A 20,856-nucleotide genomic window follows, 5' to 3' on the forward strand; every position below is an offset into this window, starting at 1 on the left:
AGTATATATTTTGCATTTAAACTTCTAAGCAGAATACTGGGCCCTAAATTGTGGCCTCCCTGGATGCGTACGATGTGTACACGCACCCGAAGAAGCCTCTCAAATGCCGGTTCTCGACGCGTTATGCACATGCACTGAGAACCAGCATTTATGATCTGTTTGACAGATCACTGCATCCCTGGGAGAAGGACATTCGCAGGCAGAGATTTGGGCTATTTGCGGGTCCCAGTGATGGATGCATCTAATACTGGCATATTTTGCCACAATAAAGGAACATATATGTTGAGCTTTGCAATGATACACAGGACACCAACAGCAAATGGTTAAAGTGAAATATTTATCTGAAAATTTTACAAACAAATCCGCCCCCTCCCCAACAAGATCAAACAGATAAATGGCGGAGCAGGCTCAAGGGGCCATATGGCCTACTCCTGCTCCTATATCTTATGTTCTTATGATCAGAGAAGGCTAAGAGGAGATTTACTAGAGGTGTTTAAAATCATGAAGTAAATAAAGAGAAATTGTTTACAATGACTAAAGGGTTGATAACCAGAGGGCACAGATTTGAGGTGATTGACAAAAGAATCAGAGGTGACCTGAGAAAAAACCTTTTTATGCAATAGTTGGTTAGGATTTGGAACGCGCTGCCCAGTAGGGTGGTGGATATAGATTCAATAGTAGCCTTCAAAATGGAACTGGATAAATACTTGCAGGAGAAAACAGTGCAGGGTTGTGGGAAAAGAGCAGCGGACTGAAACTTACTGGATTGGTCTTCAAAAGAGCTGGTGCAGATTCGATGGGCTGAATGGTCTCCTTCTGTGCTGTACTATTCTATGATTCTGTGATTAGCAGATGTTGTATGGAGCCATCAAAACACAATGAGCTCCCTGATTTTCTCAGAAACATGGAGCACCATTTTTCATGGTCAGCATAAGTAAGGAGTCTAAGACATACGTAGCAAAGTATAATATTAATATGAATGACTTTCCGTTAGTTTTATTGAAAACATTCAAAGTCTCATTTACCATGGCCATGAAGGCAATTCTTTGGCGGGAGATCTTTGCAGCGCTTGTGAATAGTGCTTATGAGTTTCAGGGTCCAAGCTTTCTTATTCCTTATTTTATTGAATGTTTTGCATCTGTAACAAAGTGTGGCATTTGCTCTATAATGTCTACTGTATGTGGCATTTGGTGTATGATATTTGGAATGTGACATCCAAATGTGATGGATATGCACTAGACACAAGACAAACTAGCTGATCTGCCGTGATGCTACTCACGAGAAGTTGACTGTTTCCATGTGTTCCCTTCTCTGAATGTTTCCCTATGCCATTTCTGCATGTGCTCCTCCATCCCCCTCTCCTGCTCTCCACATCCCCATCTCTTGCTGGTCCCTGTCATGTATCCCACATTACTGTATATAACTGTATCTTATCATGCTATACATGACTGTAACTGGATATGACCTGTAACAATAAGCATACCTTATCACCAGGGGTGCACTTGCAGGAGACACTCCATACCTGTCCCACTGAGGTATATAAAGGGAGGTCTCAGGCAAGTGCAGCACTGGAGAGTTGGAATTAAAGGTGCAGGTCCTGAGTGACCTTGACTTCAGCATGTGTCTCGTATAAGTCAGTACAGTAGAGTCAGGACTTAAGAGTGGTGATGAGGATGGGATCACAGAATCCACAGAATGGCTACCAACAGCTCAGATGAGAAATACAATGCTGGAGACAATTGGGATGACTTTATAGAAAGGCTTCAGCAAAGCTATGTGACCAAAGACTGGCTGGGCGACGATAAAGCAGACAAGAGAAGAGCCCATTTCTTGACCAGCCGTGGCTCGAAAACATATGCTTTAATGAAAGACCTGCTGGCACCTGAGAAACCAGCAAGCAAATTGTTTGAGGAGTTGAGCACACTGGTGAGAGACCACCTGAAGCCAGCGAGCAGCCTACACGTGCCCAGACACAGGTTCTACAACTACAGACGCTGTGTGGGCCAAAGCATACCCGACTTTGTGGCGGAACTTCGGAGGCTGGCTAGTTCATGTGAGTTCCCCGATGAACTAAGGAGAGAAGTAGTGAGAGACTTTTTATTGAAGGAATAGGCCACGCAGGCATATTCCGAAAGCTTATAGAGACTAAGAACTTGACTCTAGAGGCAGCAGCACTGGTCGCACAGACGTTCTTGGCAGGCGAAGAAGAAACGAGGCTGTTCTATACTTCGGGTACGACAACCAACGAGGCATCGGAACAAGGGGTTCACATTGTGAAACAAACCGCTACCCCCCCACACACAGACAAAGGCAGGAGAGCAGGTCTTCAACAGCAGACAGTGGTGCCAGAAGCCATCAAAATCAAGGGCCACATGAACAGCCGATCACACCTCATCAACCTACAATGCGAGCAATCAACAACAGATTGAGAGAAGCTCAAGGGAGATCTGCCAGACGCAGCTCATCCTTCGGAAACAATGGAAACGGTCTGTGTTGGAGATGTGGGGGAAGGCATTCAACCAGGGTGTGTCGATTTCAGCATGCCGTTTGCAGAAACTGCAACTACACAGGGCATCTGGCTCGCATGTGCAGAAAAACAGCAGCTCAGCTGGTATACGAATCGGAAGGGTTGGAAAGCGGACCAGAAGGCGGTTGGAACAGTGCACAGGACGCCAAGGTACAGCAGGTTAACACGATCAATGCCCACTGTTCTTACACCAAGATGCCTCCAATTATGATGAGGGTTCTACTCAACGGGATACCTGTCAACATGGAACTGGACACGGGGGCCAGTCAATCCCTCATGAGCATTCAACAATTTGAACAGCTGTGGCCGCACAAAAGCAACACACTAAAACTCACAAAGATCGACACCAAACTAAGGACCGATACTAAAGAAATCATCCCAGTCCTTGGCAGCGCCATGCTCTCAGTCACACACAAAGGGATGGTGAACCGACTTTCCCTGTGGATTGTCCCCAGGGATGTCCCAGCCCTGTTGGGGAGAAGCTGGCTAGCAGAACTTAATTGGAAATGGGATGATGTTCACGCCATGTCGTCAGAGGAACGGACCTCCTGCTCAAAAGTTCTAAGCCGTTTTGAACATCTCTTTCAGGCAGGTGTGGGCACCTTCAAAGGGGCTAAAGTTAGAATCTACATCACACAGAATGCCAGACCGGTCCATCACAAGGCTAGAGCTGTGCCTTATGTGATGATGGAAAAGATTGAAAATGAACTGGACCGGCTTCTGCGGGAAGGCATAATTTCTCCCATGGAATTCAGCGACTGGGCAAGCCCCATCGTTCCCGTCATGAAGCCTGATGGATCCGTGCGAATCTGTGGGGATTACAAGTCTACCATAAACAGAGTCTTCCTACAGGACCAATACCCACTGCCCAGAGCGGAGGACCTATTTGCCACGTTGGCTGGAGGAAAACTTTTCTCGAAACTAGATCTCACATCTGCGTATATGACGCAAGAACTGACCAAAAAGTCTAAGCTACTCACCACCATCAACACACATCGAGGCCTTTTTGTGTACAATCGATGCCCATTCGGCATCAGGCCGGCAGCTGCTATATTCCAGCGCAATATGGAGAGTCTGCTCAAGTCCATCCCGGGGACGGTTGTGTTTCAAGATGACATACCCATCACGGGCAGGGACACTGACTCTCATCTCCACAATTTTGAGAAAGTACTAAGTTGATTGGATCGGGTAGGCCTAAGAGTTAAGAAATCCAAGTGTCTGTTTCTCACGCCTGAGTTTGAATTTTTGGGCAGAAGGATTGCTGCTGATGGAATCTGCCCAACCGAATCCAAAACCGAAGCGATTTGCCTGGCACCCAGGCCCCGGAATGTCTCGGAACTGCGCGCCTTTCTCGGGCTACTCAATTACTTTTGGAACTTTATGCAGAACTTGAGCAAACTGCTGGAGCCTTTCCACGTGCTACTCAGAAAGGGGTGTGATTGGTTTTGGGGGGACGCCCAAGAACGCGCCTTCAATAAGGCACGCAACTTTCTATATTCCAAGAGTGTTTTAGTTTTTTTTGACCCAGGAAAAAAGTTAGTCCTTACATGTGATGCTTACGGAGTCGGGTGCGTTTTACAGCACGTCAATGATGCGGGTAAATTGCAGCCCGTTGCTTATGCCTCCAGGTCGCTTTTGCGGGCGGATCGCGGGTACGGTATAGTTGAGAAGGAGGCGCTCGCGTGCGTGTACGGTGTCAAAAAGATGCACCAATACCTTTTCGGGGTCAAGTTTGAGTTAGAAACTGACCACAAATCCCTCACGTCCCTACTATCTGAGTGCAAGGCAATCAATGGCAACGCCTCGGCGCGCATTCAGCGGTGGGCACTCATGCTGGCGGCTTACGACTACACGATAAGGCACAGCCCAGGCGAGATACCAGCAATCACACCGAACGAAAAACAGGCATCAAGGCAAACAACTGAACCACAACTAAGACGCTCCACGTGAGAGCGCAGACCACCTGAGAGACTGAATATATAAAGGCAATAAGACCTTGGGGGAGGGTGATGTCATGTATCTCACCTTACTGTCTATAACTGTATCTTACCATGCTATACATGACTGTAATTGGATATGACCTGTAACAATAAGCATACCTTACCACCAGGGGTGCACTTGCAGGAGACACTCCATACCTGTCCCACTGAGGTATATAAAGGGAGGTCTCAGGCAAGTGCAGCACTGGAGAGCTGGAATTAAAGGTGCAGGTCCTGAGTGACCTTGACTTCAGCATGTGTCTCGTGTAAGTCAGTACATTAGACTCAGGACTTAACAGCCCGTATATCACTCTCTTGCTGTTCCTAACCCTCCTCTCACATTGCCCCGTCCCTGATCTCTTGCTGCTCTAATGCTACTCTCTTTTGATGCCCTGTCGCAAATGAGCATGTGCCCACCTGTTGTTCCGCTCTTGCGGCCCCCAGTTTGCTCTCTTGTTGCTGTATGTCCTTGAGACCTTAAAGTAGATAGTGGGAGGGGAAAGAGCCCAAAACCAGAAACGACAGCGGAATGTGGCCAATGCAGGCCAAAACAGGAGCACCTGATGTGTTAAAATGCAGCAAGAAAATGCCAAAGCATTGACATATCCCACGTTCTACCCTCCATAAACGTGTCATACAAAACTCTGCCACTCATTTTTTAACTCACACTATGTCCCGCTTACCCATCTCCCCTGTGCTCACTGACGTATATTGGTTCCCGGTTAAGCAATGCCTTGATTTAAAAATTCTCATGTTTTCAAATCCCTCCGTGGCCTCGCCCCTCCCTATCTCTGTAATCTCCTCCCCACAACCTTCCAAGATATCTTTATCCTCTAATTCTGGCCTTTTGAGCATCCCCAAATTTAATCACTCCACCATTGGCGGCATAGTTAAACTCAAACTCCTTCCCTAAATCTCTCCGCCTCTCTACCCCTCTTTGCTTCTTTAAAATGCTCCTTAAATTCTACCTCTTTTGGTCATCTACCCTAACATTTCCTTATACAGCTCGGTGTCAAATGGTTTTTTAACAACGCTCCTGTGAAGTACCATGGGACGTTTTATTATGTTAAAGGCTCTATATGAATGTAAGTTGTTGTTGCTGTTGTTATAGCATGGGTCTCTGAGAGACTGTGACCCAGTTCTATACTCCCCAGCTAGGGGAGACATCCTCCCAGCATCTACCCTGTCAAGCCCCTTAAGAATTTTATACGTTTCAATGAGATCACCTCTCAGTTTCTAGACTCTATAGGGAATATAGGCCTAGTCTACTCAATCTCTCCTCATAGGACAATCCCCCCATCCCAGGAATCAGTTTTTAAAATCTCCCTGAAAAATTCAAAACCTGAAATAATGGGACTCCACACTTGTAATAATTGATTGTCAGTGCCAGAGAGGTTGATTGGCTGTAATTAATAAATGATCTAATTAAGCAAATGTAACATGCACTTGTTATGTGTGACATTTTCAAATCTGACGGCTCATGTTAGATGGAAGATTTTAATTAGATGGATTGATAGATCATAGGGAGATCTGTAATATAATACAACAAGGTGTTTTTTTCAAAGTACTAAGTCTGCAGGCTTGATGACAGGATTTTATTAGTCATGCTTATGAAAAGATTTGCTCACTGGCTGCTAGGTACAGAGCCTCGAGGATGGGAGGAACAGCAATTTCCTGTCTTGCCCTGTTACAAATGTGTTCTTGCATGATTACACCCTGGTTCTGAGCACATGGATTAGTCTGCAACCTGGGTTGTTAGGCAATTGCGCGCATGCTGGATATCACATAGAATTTATTGCACAGATACAGGCAATTCGGCTCAATTGGTCTATGCCAACCCATAAAAATCTCCATTTTCCTCAGAAATAGGAAAAGTTCATTGTGTCACTTGTACATACTAGGCCAAATTATGTTGCAACAGAGCATCTAATGGCATCTGCCGTTAGTTAGACTTGCCCTTGCACATTTAAATTTTTTAATTTTTTTGCTTGGCAAATTGCTGAATGTGCTGCTTAATCGAATAGATTGAAGAATTGCGAAATGAACAACGCAAGGAATGAGAAGGATGTGTAAATTATAATTCAATGTCAAATCAGGTACAGCTCCAACAACAATTTCAACCTGAAGGCATGCGACTCCATACTTGTAATAGTTAATTTTCAGTGCCACAGCAGTGTTTGGCAATAATTAACACTTATCATATTGTTAAAAGGTTACTTGGACTGAATGGACCAAACATAACTTTCTGTGCTGAGTTTAGTATCTACCGCGCAAATACAGAAACTTGTCGCCATTCAGTGCATTTCAATGGTGAGGCAATGCTAATGATGGAGGGACACACCTCGGACAGCAACATTTGGATATTTGAGTTTAACTATGCACCTGCCCCTCACTTGAAGTTGCTGTAATATTTTCAGAAAAATAATGGCAAACACTATGAGCCTTAGAAAAATCTGGGCCAATGTGTTGAAAGGATTACCTTGATGATCTGTGAGGAGGATGCTAAGAGGCTGCAGGGTGACTTGGACAGGTTAGGCGATTGGGCAAATGCATGGCAGATGCAGTATAATGTAGATAAATGTGAGGTTATCCACTTTGGTGGCAAAAACAGGGAGTTCAAAATATTATCTGAATGGTGACAGATTAGGAAAAGGGGAGGTGCAACGAGACCTGGGTGTCATGGTACATCAGTCATTGAAAGTTGGTATGCAGGTACAGCAGGCGGTGAAGAAGGCAAATGGCAGGTTGGCCTTCATAGCGAGAGGATTTGAGCATAGGAGCAGGGAGGTCTTACTGCAGTTGTACAGGGCCTTGGTGAGGCCACACCTTGAATATTGTGCACAGTTTGGTCTCCTAATCTGAGGAAATACATTCTTGCTATTGAGGGAGTGCAGCGAAGGTTCACCAGACTGATTCCAGGGATGGCAGGACTGACATATGAAGAAAGATTGGATCGACTAGGCTTATATTCACTGGAATTTAGAAGAATGAGAGGGGATCTCATAGAAACATATAAAATTCTGACGGGATTGGACAGGTTAGATGCAGGAAGAACGTTCCCGATGTTGGGGAAGTCCAGAACCAGGGGTCACAGTCTAAGGATAAGGGGTAAGCCATTTAGGATTGAGATGAGGAGAAACTTCTTCACTCAGAGAATTGTGAACCTGTGGAATTCTCTACCACAGAAAGTTGTTGAGTCCAGTTCATTAGATATATTCAAAAGGGAGTTAGATGTAGCCCTTACGCTAAAGGGATCAAAGGGTATGGAGAGAAAGCAGGAATGGGGTACTGAAGTTGCATGATCAGCCATGATCATATTGAATAATGGTGCAGGTGCAAAGAGCTGAATGGCCTACTCCTGCACCTATTTTCTATGTTTCTATGTTTCTATGAATTACTATCTCACTTTCGATACTTTATATTTTTACAGCAAGAGAATCTGAATTACATTAGGAGAGGTGGCTACATCCATGCTCCTTGGCGCTAGTTAAATCTGCTCAAAAAGGATAGAATGTCTCTGTTTGCCCCTCTGCTAACAGAGCTGGGGGGAGGAGCTGGTGTGAGTGGAGGTTAGGAGAAATTGTCCCTAAAATGAAGTTGTATCAGACAGAATGCTTCAAAGCTCATAATACCAGGACTGGTACAAAAAGGATAATGGTTTATTCTGGAGAGTGCGTACATAGGGAACTCAAGTTAAGATGCCTTTCCAGCCTTTGAGAAAATAATTTTTCACTACGTACATACAAGTCAACAATCCTTTAAACCCTAGCATTCTCCCTGCTCATGTCCAAATCTAAACTCTGATTGTACCTTTGTTAAATTAATAGGATACCATTCTGGCAAGATTTGCACTGGTTCTTAACCATTTAGAATTGATTTATGCCATAGAGGAAAATATCATATTTCACATGCTGTTGAAACCAACTGAACATGACTAAGTGCCGTATGACATGTGGGTGGCTAATATTTAATTGTGTCACCAGGTAGATGGGAGCTCCCCATCTCTGACAGCCAGGGATGCCATAACTCCACTTATTTCCAGCGCCTCCTCCTCTGCAGTTGTGTGCTGCGTGATCTGCGGAGGGCCCCTTCCAGTTCTCTCCCTCTCCCTGGTGTTCTGTGCTCTCTTCCCCTGCAAGGATGGAAAGAACAGACCTATGACTGAGTGTAATGGCATGTGCTCATCTGATAGATGGAGTGCATTTGGTGAGGGTGACTATGAAGGAGAGACCTGACATTGCATTGAGGGTGAGTGAGAGTATTGGATGGGAAGATGATGTGAGGAAGTGCATAGAAAGAGAAGGATGGGTGCGCCTGCAAGGTAAGTGAGTGTGAGGGGTGATGTGACAGAGTCGGCCTGAGAAGGCAGAGTGAAGGGGTGGGGTGATGCAAACAGCATGATGTAGGCGTATGTGCCACTGTACTCACCTTTCCTGACCTGCTTAGGTCATTAAAGCATTTTCTGCACTGAATCCAGGAACGTGGCACCACGCTCCTACTACTCACCTCCTGGACCACCTTAAACCACGCCTTCTTGGTTTCAGCTGCAGGCTTCTTCCTCCCGTTGCTAGGGAAGAGCATCTCTCTCTGAGTCCTCGCAGCCCCCAGTAGCACATCCAGGGAGGCGTCACTGAAACGGTGCAGCCTTTGCTGGTCCAGACTCCATTCTTCCAGTTCTCTGACAGCCAACTCCAACTCCTTCAATTTGCATGTTTGGATTGTCCCTTTACATGCTGGAGTTGCGATCACATCGTGCGGTTCCACATCGCTGATTGGATGGGAAACCCGAAGGTAAAATGATAATGAGATCGCTGAGTTAAAAAGCCAATGCGCTGAACCTACTTCTGGGTTTCCCACGCGCTATCGGAATTCCCCCTCCCCTCCCTGCTCCCAGCATGTCTCAAACTTAAAATCGTTGCCATAGAGTCTACAACGAGACTTTCTTTGGGATTAATATAAAAGAAACAGCAGATCCTTTTATCTTAATCACACCATATATTCAATTTCTCCTGTGGCAAAGAATCAAACAAGATACGGAGGTGGATACAATCTTCCCATGATTCATCTGCCTAGTATTTCAATGTTCAATCATGGGTTCTCCAGTACTTTTCACTTTTAATCAGGCAACAGAGCAAAAATAATGAGACTATTTGCATTGACAGACTTACCGGCAAAACACATTAAACTATATTAATACTGGTGGAGGGACCATTAAGCTCAGTGTTGGAACAAACAACTAATGCAGTAGTTTTCCCATAAATAAATGTTATGCTTTGAACATGTTTTATTTTTAACTATTTAACAGGCAGATCTAATCATGAAGTTGCTGTAGTATCAATTCACGTAAATACTGTGACAACCAGAGCGGGTCAGAAGCTGGGTATTTTGCGGTGAGTTTCTCACCTCCTGACTCCCCAAAGCCTTTCCACTATCTACAAGGCACAAGTCAGGAGTGTGATGGGATTATCTCCATTTGCCTGGATGAGTGCAGATCCAACAACACTCAAGAAGCTCAACATTATCCAGAACAAAGCAGCCCGCTTTATCGGCACCCCTTCCTCCAGCTTAAACATTCACCCCTTCCACCACCAGCACACCGTGGCTGCAGTGTGTACCATTTACAAGATGCACTGCAGCAATTCGCCACGGCTGCTTCGAGAGCATCTCCCAAATTCGTGACCTCTACCATCTAGAAGGACATGCAGCAGGCGCATGGGAGCACCATCAACCTGCAAGTTCCCCTCCAAGTTACACACCATCCTGACTTAGAAATATATCGCTGCTCCTTCATCGACACTGGGTCTAAATTCTGGAACTCCCTCCCTAACAGCACTGCGGGAGTACCTTCACCATATGGACTGCAGTGGTTCAAAAAGGCGGCTCACCACCACCTTCTCAAAGGGATGGGCAATAAATGCTGGCCTTGCCAGCGACGCCCACATCCCAGGAACGAATAAAAAAAGTTCATGCTTCTGTGAAGTTCTATCTAAATAGTACTTTGATGACTTATAGGGTTACCAACTCTCCAGCACCCCCACCCCGCCGCAGAACCCCGAGAGCTGGTGTGCCGAGAAGTTGGGAGTCGGCTGGGTGAGCACGAGAGCTGAGAGCAGCAATGTTGTGTGTGGGAGTGGCACCCTGAGAGGAGTAGCCAGTAAAGGAGTGAATGAAACCTGGGGACTTTAATGTGGGTAAATGAGGAAAGATTGTTTCTACTGGGGGGCGAATGGGGAACAAGGAGACGGAGACTGAGGATTCTCACTGGAACAGCCAAGAGGGAAGGAAGATTGAAGATTGTTGAATTGAATGCTACTAGAGCATGGGATCTTTCACCAAAAGTGGCTATTGTGATGGACACTAGAACACAGTTTAAAAAGGAATGGCATAAATATTTGAAAAGGAGGCTATGAAAGGATCTGGGTGGAATGGGGTTACAGAAGAGAGCGCCAACACAGGCATCAGGGACTGAATGGCCTCCTTCTGTGCTGTAATGTCTATCATTCTATGAAAACTATTGTTTATCAAGTCCGAGCCCAGGCACTAGTTTGGAAGTATTGGTACTGAGCTGAGTGTAAGACGATTTCCCTTGTGGAAACTGCCCCAAATACTGAGCCCGCTGCACATTGTGTAATCTCTCGGTTTGGTTCATGTGACAGTGACAATTAAATAAAAAGGTCATAAAATCTGTTACACAGTTTGATGCAGTTTCATTTCCCTCACTTTGCTGAATCCCTGACCGCAACTGCAACTCTGTGGAGATGCATTGAGTGGAAGTCAGGGAGGGAGGAGAAATTAGCAGGAAACATTTCCTGGGGTGCTCTCATGCATCTCCAGGCAGCCAGCTCAAAGAGGCATCAGCAGAGACCCAAGGGGGTGTCATCCACCTTTTCACTCTCTCAACTGCAGTTTGTTCATGGACGAGGAAGTCCCCAGGAAAAAACAGGGAACAAAATTGTGGTTTCACCCTAACTTTAAGTAACAAAATGTTCAAGATCTTTACTCAAAAGTGATGAACTTTGTTCCCAAAAACATCTTGAGTCGCTTTTTCCAACAACTGAGTAAGAGATTCTTTATACATCAATGCCTGTTGTTCCTGGATTGTTGGCAATGTTCTGATTTTGATTTGTTTGCCAAGTTGTGCTTTAATATGGAAAATATTAAAAGATTGTGGAGGTGGAAGAGATGGTGCCAGCTTATTGACATCTGAAATTTCTCTTGCTCATCTACTTTTTTCCGATTAGCACTTTGTCTACTTCCAAGCAGTAAAAGGCCTATTAAAGTAAAAATGATCTTAATCAATCATTTCATAGCTTGGAAGTGTCAGCATGGTAGCATATACTTTTCTACATTAGTTATTTGGTGACCTTTTACTTCTCCACATTTATTCCACAGTCTCTGAGGCACAGGCCTAATCTCCAATACAGATGTGGTGTGCCATTGCAGTAACAGTTGCAGCTCCCCCTCAGTGCTGCACTGAAATGTCAGCCGAGGTTAAATGCTCACGTCTCTAGAAGAGGACTTGAACCTACAACCTTCTAACTCAGAGGTGAGAGTGCTACCAACTGAGCCAAAGCTGACATCCTTCATGTGCTTGACAAAGATAAAGGAAACAATATAAAGACTGAAGATAATCGGTTCTAAACAACATTAATTAAAAATGATTTATATGCACATTTACACCCAATTTTACTGTAAGAACATTTTGCAAAACAACTATTTTATCAATTGAATACAATTACTGATGCACTTGATTATGTGGTATGATTGACCTTTTGGCTTTAGTGTGCTGTATTCATCACACAGCTTAATTGCCTGAAACCATTATAGTAATAAGAAATGTTGCAACGCACAGCCTCCCATTTCTCTTGCAGGTTCTCTGTATTTGTATCAGTTCAATCTAAAAAGTGCCATGGAGCCATTGCCACCTGCTGGCAAGATTTTACCATGCAGCTTTAGATACACGCATGCTTTCTATTGGTTACCAATTGCCACTGCTGTTTCTACATTTTGTTGATTGATTTACAGAGTGCCCAAGAAGTATTTTGAAAATTGATGAGCAGAATGTTACTTCAAAAAAAGAAATCTCACTCACAACAATTTGTACTTTAATCAGAAGTAGATCCCAAGCAGAACAAAATCAGTGTAGTTCGGGAGCTAACCAGTGAAGTAAAATGTGGCCATTTCATGTATAAAAGAGCACCAAATATACAAAGGGCTCTGATGACCAAATATACTTGTCTGTGGTTCCTTCAGCTCAACAGCTCCCACATAAGTAAACGAGTCTGCATCACTCGAAAGATTAAAAGCGTTTCTTTCCTGCAGTGTTCTCCCTAGCAAATTCCTGATTTCCAGTCTGTTCCTGAAAGCCAAGTGAAGATTGGGAATGTGCCATGAAGGAAATCATGTAAGGTAACACTGTGGCCATCTGTGTGCTGTGCATTAACACTGTGCTGCAAAGACTTGAAATAGTACCATGCTAGCCTGTGAAAGTCCTGGTCACAATGACCAACACTTCGAGATCTCCTCAGTGGTTGCTGCAAGGCATATCAGAGCACGAGCACAACTGATCACTGAAGTTCTCTCTTCTGCTTAACACAGAGTATCTTTATCAACTCTGCCAAAACTCCTTCTCCCTAACCTTCACAGCATCACATTAGACTTCTTTGCTCCTACATGACCATGCGAATGATAATCACCTGATTGAATAAGTCAGCTTGAAATGTGCAGATTTCTTAAATGATTCTAATCTCCGTGAATAACATAGTAAAATGTAAGTGCATATTCTCCTGTAATACAACAAACCTCAAAATGAACCTGAGGTATCTCATCACAACTTTTACAAATACATCACCTTTACATTCTTGTTCTCATTTACATTTTTGTGACTTTATCAAAAATGTTATTAAATTCCTTTGACATGACATTCCGTTTGTAAATCTATGCTGATTCTTACCCATTAGTTTATACCTCCTTAAGTGTTCCCCTACCATGTCCTTGATATTTGTTCTAGAATTTCTACTGGTACTGATGTGAGACTAACTAGCCTACAGTTACCCAGATCCCCTAATTCCCTTTTTAAATCAAGTCGCTACAGTCCTTGGATACCAGCCCCTTCTCTAATGAGTCCTTAAATATTTCTAGCAATGGTTCTGCTTGCAGAACCTTGAGTTCCCTAGGAATTCTGACAAGAATCCCATCTGGTTCAGCTATTTTGTTTAGTTGTATCTTAAGTCATGTATCTAGCCACCAACTCAGAAATGCTAATTTTATTATACCTCGCAATTAAACTATCTTGGAAAATCCACCTTGCTACTATCCCTATACTGTCCCTTTCTCTTGTAATATTTGGTACTGAAAAACTCATTTCATTTATCACCTATGTCCACATGTTCACTAATTTTGACACTCATTTCAAAAGCCAAAGGCCCTATACTCTTGCTGTTTTACTTTTCCTCTGGTGTTCTAGAAAAATTCTTGTCATTTGTCTTAATTTCCTTCGCAATTTGTGTTCACAGTGATTGAAGGGATGGTAATGCACACATTTACACTTTCCTTTGCTTACATTTTGTACGTAATGAGTGACATTAGTGCTAAGGAACATTTACCCACTCTCTGTATTCAGTGCATTATAACCAAGATACAAAAATACCTTCCTCTCCCCATTCCTTGTCCAACAATATACTTTAATCCCAGCCTCAGAAAACCATCTCTTTCTGCACTAGTATGACATTTCCATTTCCGGTACTAGCCAACCGCCACCCCGCACCCTTCCTCCCTCTTCCCTCTCTCACCCCTGCACCCCCCCCCCACCCCATCACTGAGCCACACAGCTCCCTCTCGTAACATCTGTATTACAGTTTCAAAAAAAGTCTTCAAGACAGTACCTTACGGAAGATGTGCTTAATGTAGCATAGGTAAGTACCGCCATTTGTCTCCTTGTGCACCATGGAAGCAATTTAATATATTTGAAAATGTTAAGATTATGCCAACTCTCTTCATGGTCATGTAGCTTTGATAAAATGCACAGTATGTTCCTTTGGCAAATGTTCTGTTGTACAAAGCACCAGTTTTCCACTTGACTGCCTGTAACTCAATTTAACAAGACTTGAAGAAAAACATAGCAAATAAAATAATCCTTTACAGCTTCAACAAAAACAGAGGAATGATTTTCTAAAAGTGGTCAGTGTCCATTTGTGGAGACAAATAAATCAGTGGGCAATGGTGTACCAATGGGGTTTAGGCATTTCACTGACAAATATTGACGAGTTCACAAGTAACCATATGGTAGAGAACTATTCAGTTTGTACTAGTATAGAAATAATCCAGCAAATTGAAGAAAAGGATATATGAAAAGCTTTTGTTATTTAGTCTTTTCTACATGCTCTATTTTTCCTATTTTCTTGAGCTGTTGGTCACTAATTCCATTTATGCCATTTTTACATTTGTGGAATATTACATTAATTTGATTGTTGGATTGCAGGAGTGGAATGAGCAATAGCGATGTAACCAGAGAAAAGTGGAATGCCTATTAAAATCTTAAAATTTTACATTTTCAGGAGTTTTTCCTTCCTCATTTACCAGTTAAATAAGCACACTTGATATTGTCTGTCTTGAATTACTGGTCTGAATTCTGGTCATTCCCGATATTTTGCACATTTCTAGTATTTTCATATTTCAATTACAGATTGTATTGTCCTACAAAGGTTTCCTCTCCCATTTAGCTGGTAAAGGCATAATAATTTGGTTACCTATCATGCATTCATTAGTCAATGCTGAAAATGAAATATTACATAAATGTGCATGTTATACAGGGAGGGACAATTTTACAGACATTTGAGAAAAAATGTAAGAGACTGAATTGCAATGGAAATCTCAGAAAACAGAATTTGAGAATTGAGGCTTCAATGGGATGAATGACTGATTGCAAATCCCAAAGCTATAGGGAGGGATGTGGTCTACTCCATTAAGTGAAATGTGTTAAATGTATGCTCTATTTCATTTAAAGAAACACAGTGTCACCGTCACTCTTCTATTTTTCATCCATTTTCTCTATATAAAGATCTAAGTAGGTCATGCATTCTACATCGCCAAGCAGGTAGGTGGATGAGCTGGATCCAGTTCTCTGCCAACGCTGCTTTCGGTTTGCAATTGTGCTCTGGTGATGACTCTCCCTACAATTTTGTTGAGTGCTTCCTGTGGGAAGGTGGCTGCTGCTGACAGCACTGTGGTAGATTGGGAACTCATTGTGATGGATTGATCTGATTGCACCCTCCAACATCATTGTCACATCGGATGCTAAAAGGCTAATCTTGCCAATCTCCTCCCCATCCAATTCACCACCCCCTCGCTGACCCTGTGGACGCTGGCAGTGGGGCAGCCATCGGCTTTGACACGGTTGACCACTCTGTCCTTCTCCAAAGTCTTTCCGCCGTCATCCGGATGGGCGGGAGTGCACTTGCCTGGTTCCATTGTTACCTATCTAATGGTAGCCAGAGAATCACCTGCAACGGCTTCTCTTCCCGCCCCCGCATCGTTATCTCTGGTGTCTCCCAAGGATCTATTGTTGGCCCCCTCCTATTTCTCTTCTACATGTTGCCCCTTGGCGACATCATCTAAAAACGCAGTATCAGTTTCCACATGTAAGCTGATGACACCCAGCTCTACCTCAGTAGCACTTCTCTCAACCCCTCCACGGTCTCGAAATTGTCAGACTGCTTGTCTGACATCCAGTTCTGGATGAGTAGAAATTTTCTCCAACTAAATATTGGGAAGACCTAAACCATTGTTTTCGGTCCCCGCCACAAACTCCATTCCTGAGTCACTGACTCCATGCCTCTCCCCAACTTCTGTCTAGGCTGAACCAGACTGTTCACAACCTTGGTGTCATATTTGACCCTGAAATGAGCTTTCGACCACATATCCGCAGCATAACTAAGACTGCTTATTTCCACCTTTGTATCATCGCCCATCTCCGACCTTGCGTAATCTAGAGGTAATCCAAAAAACCTGGCTGCTTGTGTCCTAACTCTCAAAAAGGCCTGCTCACCCATCAACCCTGTGCTCGCTGACCTACATTGGCTTCCGGTTAAGCAATGCCTCGATTTCAAAATTCTCATCCTTATTTTCAATTCCCTCCATGGCTTAGCCCCTCCCTATTTCTGTAATCTCCTCCAGCCCCATAACCCTCAAGATGTCTGCGCTCCTCTAATTCTGCCCTTTGGAGCATCCCTGATTATAATTGCTCAGCCATTGATGGCCGTGCCTTCTGTTGCCTAGGACCCAAGCTCTGGAACTCCCTGCCTAAACCTCTCCGCCTCTCTACCTCTCTTTGCTCCTTTAAGATGCTCCTCAAAACCTACCTCTTTGACCAAGCTTTTAGCCACCTGCGCTAATTTCTACTAATGCGGCTCATAATAGTGGCAGAACTTGGTCAAGTAGTTAGTGTAAGTAATATTTTCATTTATTGAATGGAATTGCAATTGTAAATGTGACTATCTGTATGTTCCACCCAGCAGAAAGACACCCTCTTTAAAAAGTTAGGTTTTCATCTTTGCAGAGGAAGGTGGCACATAATAAAAGGGAAAGAACTCGAACAGGAGGAGGCCCGGCAAATCTACATCCACTAACACCCTTGGAAGAGAGGGTCACTGCTTTGATGGGTTCTGCCTGGAGAAAAGCAACCACCACTGCACAAGCTGGACCCACACTCGAGGGAGAGGGTAAGTCCTGCAAATTCATCATGGTCCTTCAAATCAGCCTGCTGCCTGGCCTGCGATGTGTGAGCCTACTCATACCACCCACCCTGCCTCCTCCTCTGTTGCTTACCATTTGACTGTTCTGTTATATTTTGCAGAACTTGAGGCCAACCCTGACGATGCAGAAGAAGATTCAGACGCGGATGAGCCTGAACAGAAGAACATCTTCCAATTCAACCCTCCAGACCAAGAACATGGGGTGAGGGGGAGGGAGAGGGGATGGAGCTGGATGAAGCTCCCACTGTTGTACTGACTTTGGAGTAGATGCCATTCATTGCAGTGGCAGCCCCTTCCGTGACTAGTCATTTGAGTGCTGGTGGGACATTCCATGGTTTCACACCATCCGAGGTTGCAGGTCCCAAGTGGTGGGGTGCAGCGAGACACACCCAAGGCCCCACTGTCCCATGCTGCGGGTCCCAGTGGTGGGGTGCAGCGAGGCACACCCGTGGAGAGGAGGGGAAGGAGAGCTCAACCGTGCTCTCCTGAAGTGCAGGATCTAACAGATGTGGTTCAGATGATGTCATTGAGTGCGGAGAGCATTGACCTTACCCGATCACTCCTGGATGCCATCAGTGGGGTGAGTGATGAGGAAGCGAGACTGTCGGGAGAAGTAACAGCAATGACACAAGAAATGGGAACGATGTCCGGGACCACCAGTGAGGGAATCGTGACCATGAGGAAGGGAATGTCACAGGTAGTTGATGCACTATCAGTAACTATCAGGGAGGGAATGTCAGAGGTAGTGCAAACACTGTCACTGACCATGAGGGAGGGAATGTTGCAGGTCGTTGAGACACTATTAGGACGCATGAGGATGGCATGTTGGAGTTAGCTGCTGCAATAAGGGAACACACCGAGACCCCTGCGCCCATTGACAGAATCAACTGTCACTCCCACTCCAATCCCCACACCAGCCTCTGAAGAGCCCTAAGCCGGGCCCAGCAACTTGCCACCTGGGTCCTACAACTTTCTGCCTGCTGCCGATGCCTGCCCTCCTCTGCTGTCATGCTCCGGCCTCAGGCACTTACATGGCTTCCTTATCCTCGTCGTCCTCCTCCTGCTCGTCATCTGCATCTTCCACATCATTACCATCAGCCACTCTCACCGCAGGTGGGTCTTCCACTACCACGTGCTGCTGCCTCATGATGGCTAAGTTATGCAGCATGCAGCACACAACAGTGAACTGACTGACAATCTCAGGGGAGTACAGCAAGTAGCCTCTGGAATGGTTCAGGCATCAGAAACGCTGATTCAAGATGCCAATGGTCCTCTCTATGATGCTGCGCGTCGCAATGTGCGACATGTTGTATTCACAGTCAGCTTCCATCCGGGTTATATGTAGGGGAGTCATGAGCCAGGTGGTCAGGCCATACCCTTTGTCTCCCAGTAGCCAGCTCTGCCCTTCTGGCTGCTGCTGAAATATGGCAGATATAACGCTGTCGCGTAGGATGAGCGCATGATGGGTGCTCTCAGAGTATTTTGCATTGACTGACATGATATGATGCATGTTGTCACACACGAGCTGTACATTAATGGAGTGGAAGTCTTTTCTGTTCCTGTACATCTCAGAATCCTCCAATGTGCTCGCAAGATGATGTGGGTACAATCAATGCAGCCAAGTACCTTTGGGAAGCCAGCAATCCTGGAGAAGCCCACAGCCCTGACATGGATTGCTTGGGCAGTCATGGGGAACTTTATGAAATCATTCCTCCATGCATACAGTGCAGCTGTCACCTGGCGAATGCAGACATGTGTTGCATGTTGAGAGATGGCGCACACATTCCAAGTTGTAGCTTTAAACGAGCTGGAGGCATAGAATGAAAGTGTAGCTGTAACCTTCACTTCAATTGACAAAGCAGTCCTCCTGATACTTTTAAGTTGTAGGTCTGCTTTGACCAACTCACAGATCTCAGTTACAACTTCTTTGCAGAAATGCAACCTTCTGACACAGTCTGCATCACTCAGGTGTCTGTCTCGATATACCCAAGGTGCGTAAGGCCTCCTGCCCAGCACCCTATGGGCTCTGATGTTCCTGATGCGATGATGTCAAATCAATTGTCTCCTACGTAATACCATACGCAGAAGGCTCACGCAAGGTATGGCATTGTCAGTATTGCCCCCATACTTAAATTTAACCTTTGAAAGAAGCTTGAAATGGCAGGAAAGCAGGCAGGACAGGGTCGCAGTTCTCTCTCTCCCCAAGGTCTGTATGGATGGACCACACCCAAAGTCTTGTGACTTCTCCTCTGTTCACCCCCCCCCCCCTAACTAATTGCAGTCTTGTGACTTCTCTTCTCTCCCCGCCCCACTCATTGCAGTCTTCAGAAGCCTTCTGATCGGCATCTCGCTCCCCAGCCTCAGTGCAGAAGATTTCCGATCAGCACCTCGCTACCCGGACTCGAAGCCGTCTGACCGGCACCTCACTCTCTCTCTCTCCTCCTACTCCCCTGCCCCACGGCTTGTTTTCTAGCCAAGTCCCGAGCCCCTGTGTCTGGGCGCAGGACCGATTCTGCCGGCCAAAGCTACGACCCTCCAGTCCTGCTTCAAGACGTTTGGTGGTGGCGTGTGAGTGAGTTTAAAAAAAAAAGAAAACTTCTGAAATCCAACAAACTTACATTTACTGCGTTGACAGGTAAAAAAAAGTTGAACTTTATTATTGATTTTTACAGTGTTCTTGACTCCCTCCAAAATCTTCCATTAAAAGCAATGGCATCTTTCAGCGCCGATTCCTTAATGTGCGCTGGTTTTCTTAAGTGCCCAGAAGGTTTTTTGGGAGTGGCCAGATACGCCGACCTAGGAGGAAAAAATCTTGGCTAAACCGTGAAAAATTCTAAAAATCGACGTAAACATGAGGGAACTGGCCTAGAAAAATTGGGCCCAAGTTTCGGGCCGCGCGACCTGGACCCCCGTTTTTCGCGCCACAAAGTGCGCCTAAAAAAAACTCACCTATTCTCCGGCTCCCTGCATGTCCTCTGGAGCCGGGCGCAGCGCAGCATGAGCTGTGGGGGGCGGAGCCAGGTCCCTGCGCTGAAAACAGTGCGGGGACCTCTGCACAGGCGCGCTACAGTGGGCGCGCATGTGCAGTAGCTCCAGGCGCCCAAAACTGTGGAAGGGGCCTGAAGCACGCAGCCCCTAGCCCTGGCCGAATGGCCTCACTGGGGCTGCGTGGATAAGGCTCACCTCCCACCCAACCCGACTTGACTCCCGCTCCCGCTCCCCAGACCGGACCAGACCAGACCCCCGCTCTCCCCATTCTGCCCCGGCGACCCGACCTCCGCTCCCCCAACTCCTCCGCCCCCCCCCCCCCCGGCGATTCGACCTCCACTCCCTCCCCGGCGACCCGACCTCCCCCCACCCCCAGCGACCCGACCTCCGCTCCCCCCCCCCACCCCCGGCGACCCGACCTCAGCGACTCTCTCCCCCCCTTCCCCCCATGACCTCCGTAACTCTCTCTCTGTCTCACCCCCCCCCCCCCGATCTCCGGGACCCAAGACCCGACGCCACCTACCTGTAAATCCAGCCCGAAGTCTTGGGCCTGGCCGCTCAGCCTCCTTCTCTCCTCCCCTCTCCTTCCTCCCACCCCTCCCCTCCCCTA

Source organism: Pristiophorus japonicus, chromosome 12 (genome assembly GCF_044704955.1).
Source record: "Pristiophorus japonicus isolate sPriJap1 chromosome 12, sPriJap1.hap1, whole genome shotgun sequence".
Taxonomy (NCBI): Eukaryota; Metazoa; Chordata; class Chondrichthyes; family Pristiophoridae; genus Pristiophorus; species Pristiophorus japonicus.